Raw genomic sequence first — 9129 nt, forward strand, 5'->3', positions numbered from 1 at the left:
AGGTTAATTATAATTATAATTATAATTAACAAAATCAAACCACCCTTCGTTTTATACACCCTTACTCCACCAACCTCTTCTAATTCACTACAACCACCAAGTTAACCACAATCGCCCTTCTATCCTCCCCAAAACCACCGCACTACGCACTCACACCCTCACTTAAACACCACTATCTCACACCACCAAAACTGAACGAGATCCACATGAGGGCAGAGGAGTAAACGATGGTTAGGAAAAGAGTGAGGCTCAGAGGAGTGACCGGAAAGGATAAAAATGGAGATGTGTGATGGTTGAAGACAACAACGGTAAGCGAGGCGGTTGACGGGAGGACAAGAGGGTAAAAAATAGATCCGAGGAAGGGTTGAATATTGATGGTGATGATGCATTTAGGAAAATATGATTGTTTTGCACTGCAACGATTAACGACGAAGACGAAGGCAAAGGCGATGATGAAATACATGAGAAAGACGGCCGGATATGGTTGTTTTGCACTGCAGCCATTAAAGACGACGAAGAAGACGGCGACGAAAAACATGAGAAAGACGACTTCAAGCTGCTCATGTTATTGTTATAAGCAGTAGGTTGACAAATCTCGTGTAACTCCTGCCATCCTCCAGTTGAAAACGTCATCGTATTAGTCGTCGTCAACGGAGCGAGTATTCTAACAAATCACCTAGTGGTTGCTGCGGCGGAGGTGACAGCGGAGGTGGCTGTTGCGGCGGAGGAGGTAGAGGTACAGCTGCGGATGACGGCGAGGAGATCCCAATCAGGAGGACATGTGGTGGTGATGAAGGACAGGTGGGTTTAAAAGAATAATTATGGAGGAAGGTGGAGTTTATGGAGAACTGGAGAAGGACGAAGTGACTTTTTAAAGGGTGACCTGTTATTCAGGTTGCCCGTCTTCTCGGAGTGTTATGGGAAGAATGATGGATAGGATGGATTTAATTGGAATTACTGATAGGATGGAGTGTTATATGCAGAGCACCCATAGGATGGATTATTCCCATGAAATAATCCTATTATAAAATAGGTATTTAAAATATGTTTTAAGCAACTTTTAAAAATCGTCTTATGCATTCATCATCTATTATCATCGCTGCATTAGCATGTTGCAGTCTGATCATCATCGAAGACTTGCAGGAGGTACAGATTGAAGTGCCTACACTTAGAAGCGGGGACATTTGCGGATTAATACTAAGTTCTGTTGAATATAATAAAATGTTTGTCTTGGGTTTATGTGGTTTTGCGATTGTACTACGCTTCATTTACTTTAATGACGTTACAATTGATAAATAAATGGGATAAAATGCACCCTCGAACATATATGCTTGATGTCGGTGGACGAGAAATCGACGAAAGAATGCTTTTGTAACACAAAAACTCGGTTTTATCAAACTTATAATTTGTAACACCTCCATTCATTAGGAAGCCTTTAACCAAGGTCTCCCTAGCAAATGGGAGGATCACCATCTCAGTTTTCCAAGATAGTAAGCACTAAATGACTATTTAGAAAGGCAATTATTATAAATAAGTTTAGCTTTAGTGAAATGTAAATACAACTCCAACAAACCTCCAAAATTAAAAATCCCAAAACAAAATACTCAAAACCGTATCAAAATTATTTCAAAACTGTATCAACTATCACTAGTAGAAAAATATTTATTTGCAGCATAAAAAAATAGGCTTTTTGAGGCGTTTTTGATGTAGTAGCAAATAGCAAAATTATTTGAGGCGTCTAAAAAACGGCGTAAATAAATGGCTATTGGCGGCGCTTTTTGAAAAAACGCCGCAAATGGGGTTCTTATTTGCTGCGTTTCTTTTTGAAAAAACGCCGCAAATATTAGAATTTTTTTTTCAAAAAAAAAACGTCCAACCAAATGATTTTAGTATTACATGATTTGCTGCGTTTCTTTTTGAAAAAACGCCGCAAATAACTCTTAAATATAATTTTCCACAAGAAGATCATCTTACATGATTTTAGTAAATATTCTAAATTCATACATTAAATAGAAATAAAACCCATACCAATATACAATATTCCGAAACTAATTACAAGGGCACTAAAATACCATATTTGTGAAAAAGTAAATAGAGCCTTACATCCTACTGGCTACTAATATACTTCGTATTAACGATTTGAAGATATATGACTTCTGATGTATCATTTCAATACCATATTGGATTTGCGAATATAAGCTAGCGTGTAAATCCTGAAGATCTTCAGCTGAGCTCTACTGAAAAGAGGACTACTGAATGCGTATAAGGATAAACCGGTGCTATCACGCCTCAACATGAATTCTTCCAAGGTTCGAGAACTGATAAATCTTCTTACTGGCTGTACAACATAGAAAATTTTGACTAAATTTGCATGCTAAAGTGTAAAATGCTACTGTCAGCCTTTTGCGGTACAAAACTTTGAGACAGTTAAATACAATACACTTAAAATCTGATCATTCTAGGGTGGTTGTTCCTCGCAGGGCCTGATTACTTCGAAATAGACATAGATGTACATCGGTTCAGCTACGTTTCAAGAAATTCTTTTGATTGATCATAAGATAATGTAAATCACACAATCGCCAGTTCGACAAGTTCACTCTCCTTCAGAACTTTATATCCGTCATCATGTTTATTGTTTACCTTCTGTCCATTTATAAAGTATTTCCTAGGAAAAAAATTAAAAAAAAAGGGACTAACTACTTTACTGTCAGAACTATTCTTGATAGGCTTGTCGCACACCAAATTAAGGATAAAATTCTCTAGACACAAATGAATGTAGTACAAGGGGTCGTCGAACACAAGGAGACGGGAATTGCGTTATGAAATAATGCTATGAATAGAAATCTATCAAGATCGATTACGATTGGTTTGTTTGATTGGTTTGATAACTTGTAAGTAAAATGATGTAAAATATATATGATAAAAGAGTCTAGGTGAGTCGAGTCACACATGCAATTCTATATAGATGTTTATGTTAAACTCGGAATAAATAACATTGTTAATTGTTTAGGTCTTATGACAACCACCTCTCGGCCTTATTGTCAACCATAGGTCGGGTCCTAGAGAACTCTCGTTAGGACTAGGTCGTCCTACTAACACATGTTTAGTCTAATTCGATTCCGTGCCTCTCGACTTATAAAACGAATTAACAAACTTAATCAATGATTATGGCCACTAAACAAAGATTAATCAAAACGATGCAAACATGTGATAGAAACAATTAAACAATATTACATCAACCTAATTCAACATTTACAAATATTAATCATGCATGGCTTCCCTATTCCCTAGACATATGAAATTACTCACTCATGATGGAAATAAAACTATTGTTATATGAATTAATAAACATGATTATAATGTAAATATAACTAAATGAAACTATAAGAATTATCAATAAACTAAATAGAAATAACATATGAATTAGTGAAATGATAAAGATGAGAAGTGTAACATGAAATACTAATGATAAACTAGTGATAATAATCTGATAATAAAATGTAATAACAAACTAATATTGCAATGCTAATAACAATGACGAAAACTATGAAATAACTATAATGAAGAATGCATTAACGAAATGAACAAGCATCGAAATTACCGTAACAAAAGAACTTGGACCTTGAATAAGAATAAATTGAATAACAAACCCAAATGACTTTGAATGGAAAGATTGTATTATAAAGAACTAAATGCTTAACAAAATGTAAATTGCTTAACAAAGAAAATACTTAACCAAATGTAAACTAATGAAAACTATAGAGAATTTGTGCTTAAGGCTATATGAAAGGTGTAAGAGAGTGTAAAAAGATGTAAAAAGATATCCTCCAATAACGGATTAAGGGCCCTATTTATTGTAAAATAGGGGCATAACGTAAAATCCATAGAGCAAGGTAGCCCCGATCGGGGTCGTAGGTTTTCCAATTTATTGCTTTAATTCCTCATTGATCATCACAAGGTATCCTATGCTTTGTCATTAAGCTCCTTAATCACCCGGTTAATTGCATCATTTTGGCATCCTAAGCTTCCCAATTGACTTGGTCGGACTTTCTTTTGGGCTTGACTTTCATTTCTTCAATTATTCATCAACCCAAACTCCATGCTTCTTACTCGGGCTTAGAAATTACCAAAACACCCTTCCGCGGTCATGGTTAGTCTTGTTAGCCTCGTGAACTCGTGTGGTTGCTACTTTGACGGAAAAAAGCTACTAAAAGTTTAATTTCCTACAAAACATAATGAAAACAAGCAAACACAACTAGAACACGGAATTATTTCACCAAATCACTAACATTAGTGTAAATGACATGTATAATAGAGCTAAAATAGGGGGTAAAATCATATATAAAACGAACACATCAAACTCTCCCAAGCTAAACTTTTGCTTGTCCCCAAGCAAGAAACCATACCCAATCAATTGCAATATCCTAAAACAAGCTAAAGCATAATGATTCAAAACCCGAAACAACATGGGAATAAGGATAATGCAAAAACATTGATGAGATTTACATGACGGTGTAGCTTGAATGACTATGTATGAACTTTTCGGCTCTTGCATGATCTTTTTGAGTTTGGACTCTCGCGATTTACTCAATACTCATTATATGTGAAATGATTTTTATGTGAGTAGCACTCACCTATCCTCGACTCATGAGAGTGTGTCCGCAATCTAATATGGTAGTCATTTCAAACCACAAGTTAAAAACAATCAAAATGCAAGCATGTAAAAGAAGCCAATGGGTAGAAGAAGGCAATTTTGTAATGGGTAAGAAAGGGGAACATATGAATTATGGTATGTGGAGCTATGTCAAGCTAGCAACAACCAAATGATAGGATGCTCAATCTCAAAACTAAACCCAAAATTTCAATGCAAACCATAAGAAAACTCTCCAAAAGATGATAATAAAACATAAGAATTTTTCTTAATTTCACTTCTTCTTGTTTTTCTCAATACAATTCATGCTTCTTGTTTTCTTTTTTTTTTCATTCATTTTTTCATTCTTTTTTCCACATCTTTTTTCTTTCTTTCATCATTTTTTTCATTTTTTCTCTTTTTCACAACTCCCTTTTTCACTTCTCTCTTTCAGTAACTAATTCTGGAAAATAGCAAATCCGGCATAACCAAGCTCACAAAGACCAAAAATTAAGCATATCCCAAATGAACACCCTAACAGCAATGACATAGCTACTAGCTTAACAAGGTAGGCAAGTATAATGTAGCTAGATAAATTGTAAACTTGTGTAAGGAGGGGCTAGAAATGGGCATTAAAGTCTATGTGAATGGCTTCAAATACAAGCATATAATGAAAGTAATGCTCATAAAAGACGAAATAAAAATCATACTTTTGCGTTATTGATACAACACACACCATAAGGAGACCTACACTCACCTATGTGAGACCGGAAAAAGGTGTACCGGTCCAAGGAGGCTCTACCTTACCATTTTGCGGCTTGCCAAAAGTCAAGATCAAGCCTAATTGGTTCAATTTTTATCTTCCACCTACTATGTCAAGACATCCACATGAAGCAAATATCCCATCAAATGAGAATGAATCATTAGTTAAGAAGCTATCATTAGGATAAGCAAGAGGGCATAAGCACATTTTCATGACAAAAGTAGGCTAAATGGAGGATAAGAAGTAAAAAGCAACACAACTCTCTCAAAATTTTCAGATTTCTACAATGCAAGCTACACTAAAATGCAAATATAACCCCCCCTCCCCCTAAGCTAAACACAACATTGTCCTCAATGTGCCAACATGTAAAACACCCAACTAAACCGTAAACACGGCTCATGGCACATAAACAATAAAGACAAGAGGTTATATTTAATGGGTTGCGAGAAATTAAACTAAAATGCAAAGAAAAGAACACTTACTAGACTAGCTAGCTTCCCCCCAAGCTAGTATGTATACAGGGGACTCTTCCGTTCATCAATAATTCAAGAAAAGGGCAAAAAGTTGAAGCCCTTCCTACCTCTTGGTGGCCTACTCCTACCGGATCCCGAGGCATCATCTTGTTGGCCACTACCACTTGGTTCATCTCTTTGCAAAGGAGTGACATACTCACCAATGTTGCTCCCACTACCTAGTCCTCCTCCATAGCTACTATACCCTCCACCATATCCACCATAACCTTCATAGCCGCCATTAAAGGCCTCCACTCCATAATCCGAACCACAAAAATCCGGGCCATGAGCATAAGTACCTGCATTATAACCAGAAGAAGAAGGGAACCCACCCGGGGGATAGTTGTATAATGATGGGTGTGGTTTCTCGGGTCGGATAATCCCTTGCCTAGCAAAATGATCATATATAGGGTATAAGGCAAGTTTTTGGTCATCACGGATGGCATTCACATTAAGGCTTAGGTCTCTCATCATACCCATCATGTAATACCCCGTATTTTGATAGTAATTTATGAGAATAATTTATGTAATTTAATAATTAATTAAAGGCATTTCTAATAATAATTACAAGTAAGACGTTAATTAAATAATAAAGTAAGTAAGCAAGTTGAGAATTGGGCTTAGCTAATAATAAAGTATTGGGCCGTGTGACACAAATTAGAGGACCGGTTTTATTTGCCAAATACATAAGTGATCGGGATTTGTATCGGGAATTAATAATAATAATATGGATATAATAATAAGTAAAGGTAATAATAATTATATTAATAATAAGCCTAATAATAATAGTGTTATGGCAATAATAAAATTAGTAAAGATAGTATGAGAAAATCCTACTTATGGTAAGACTAATATATTATATAATAATAATAATAATATGGTTGTAATAATAATAATGGCAATTCCTATAATAATTAGAATAAGGAAATAGTAATAGTTTCCTAATTGGCCTCATATACTCTCTAATCTTACACTATAAATACCATGATAATTCTGAAAATATAATTCACAATTCACAAAGAAGAATAAGGAGATTTAAGAGACGGAAGGAGCAATTAGCGATAAAAGGTAAAGACCGTCTTAATTTATATTCATATCGTCGTATTCAATTAAAATAACTTTTAAAGCACCGTAAGGACCGTCATGAACAGTACCGATGACCCTAGTAGTTGCCCTAGACCGTACTGACTCCAGTAGGACCAACCGTGGCCTTTGTCGCCCACCGTAGGCGGCGGTTTTGGCGTCTTAAGGGGTGGTGTCGTGAATCTTAAGACGGGGATTGTGGCTTGTATAGTTGTCGACGTGAACTGGGGTTGGTATGGTTGGTTAGGTCAGCGGTAGGCGGTCATAATGGTGGTGTTGGGGTGGTGAGCCGTGGTGGTTGGTACGGTGGCTGTCGAGTGGGTGGTTGTTTGGGGTGTTTATGTAGTATATAGGTTGTGTGTCGTTTCTGGGTGGTTAAGGGTCATCGTGAGGGGTTATGGCTAGTGCTGGGACCACCATGGGTCAAGGGAGACCACGGTGGTGGCCACTGGTTGTCGTGAGGTGGTGTAAGGAGGGAGTGTGTGTGTTGGGTTTGGTTGTGTCAGGTTTTGAGGGGCTGTTTAGGGCGTGGGTTTGTGGGTTGCTGGTGGTGGTACAGCTGGTGGTTAGGGCGTGGTGGTGGATGTTGGGGTGCAGGCTGGTGGTGTCGGGATTGGGTGGAGTTGGTGGTGGCCTATGGTGTCGGTTTTGGTGTGTTTATGGGGGTGTGTGGACACGGTTGTAAAACCGTGTAGATGGGGTGTTGTTTGTGTTTTGTGTGTGACGGGTTTTAATTGGTTATTTTGGGAGACTCGGGTTATAATTGAATCGAGTTTTAATGACGTAACCTTTAGTAATGACAATAAATAATTAATTTGAATAATTAATATAATAAAAGGAATAAACAAATAAATAATTGAATTAAATTATAATATTTTTGATTAGGTGACGATTGTGAAGAAACTATAATCGGGTCGGATTACATTAATTATTTGGATTGCTTGAGCTGCTTAATTGGAATCGCTTGCCAGGTAGGGATAATCCTACTCAACTCTTATTCGATAATGTTTGGTATAATGGAAGGTTTATGTTAATGTGGAATTCGTCATATGCCTATTGTGTTGGTTGATATTATCGTAATTGTTGGAAGGGAGAATTATATTGCATTGTGTTGGTTGATATTATCGTATTTGTTGGAAGGGAGAATTATATTGCATTGTGTTGGTTGATATTAATAATTGTGATGAGGTGATTTAAATTGTTATCGTTGATTGTGAATGTGGAAATTGTGAAAAGCTGTGCGACAGTCAGTAGTACGTTGTTGAGGGAGTTTGTACTCTGGGTGATGGTAATATGTACGTTGCGAGGGAGGGGTACTATTACATAATGGCGGTACGTTGTTAAGGGAGGGGTATCAAAGTAATGTGAGCACGTTGTTAAGGGAGGTGTGCTAATTCATGGAAAGGAGCACGTTGTCCGGGAGTTGTGCTATGAGAATGGAAAATGGATTGTTATCGTATGTTCTTGTTGTTAGTGTTTATTCCTACTCAACCTCGTGGTTGACTGTGTATTCGTGGACACCTGTGATGAACCATAATGGGGAGCAGATTTGACAGGTACTTAAGATTAGCTGACTTGGGAGCTTATGAGAATGCATGAGGACTTGGCCAGTCTACCTAGAAGTCTAGACCACATAGAATATTTAATCACTTTATTTATTTCCGCTGCGAGTTGTAATTATTTTATATTAAGTTTTAGTTGGTTAAGTTGTAATGAACATGTAATCGCTAAGTTTTAATTTAAAGTACTTTGGTGAGTTGGACTTTGTTATTCACTACCTCGGGAAACCGAGATGGTAACAGTCCTATTTATCTAGGAATGTCTAGCTAAAGGCTCTTAGATAAATGGGGGTGTTACAAAGTGGTATCAGAGCAAAATGATCCTCAGGCCTAACCAATGAATGTAATAATGAACTTAGGATGTGTCTAATAAAATGAACCCGGGTAGAAACTGTTAGGAGCCCATTTTGGCTTAGGATGAGAAGGTACCCTCACTCCGAACCCCGGCCCTTCCAGTTTTGAACCGGTTACCTTGAGAGATATTACAGTGTACGTGGGGTAATTTAAAATGAATATTGTTTGTTTTGTCTTAGGAGTTTTGTTTGCCTTATCTGAATGTTGTTTTCATTGATGATTGCGGTT

This window comes from Silene latifolia, chromosome 4, assembly GCF_048544455.1.
Source record: "Silene latifolia isolate original U9 population chromosome 4, ASM4854445v1, whole genome shotgun sequence".
In the NCBI taxonomy this organism is placed as follows: domain Eukaryota; kingdom Viridiplantae; phylum Streptophyta; class Magnoliopsida; order Caryophyllales; family Caryophyllaceae; genus Silene; species Silene latifolia.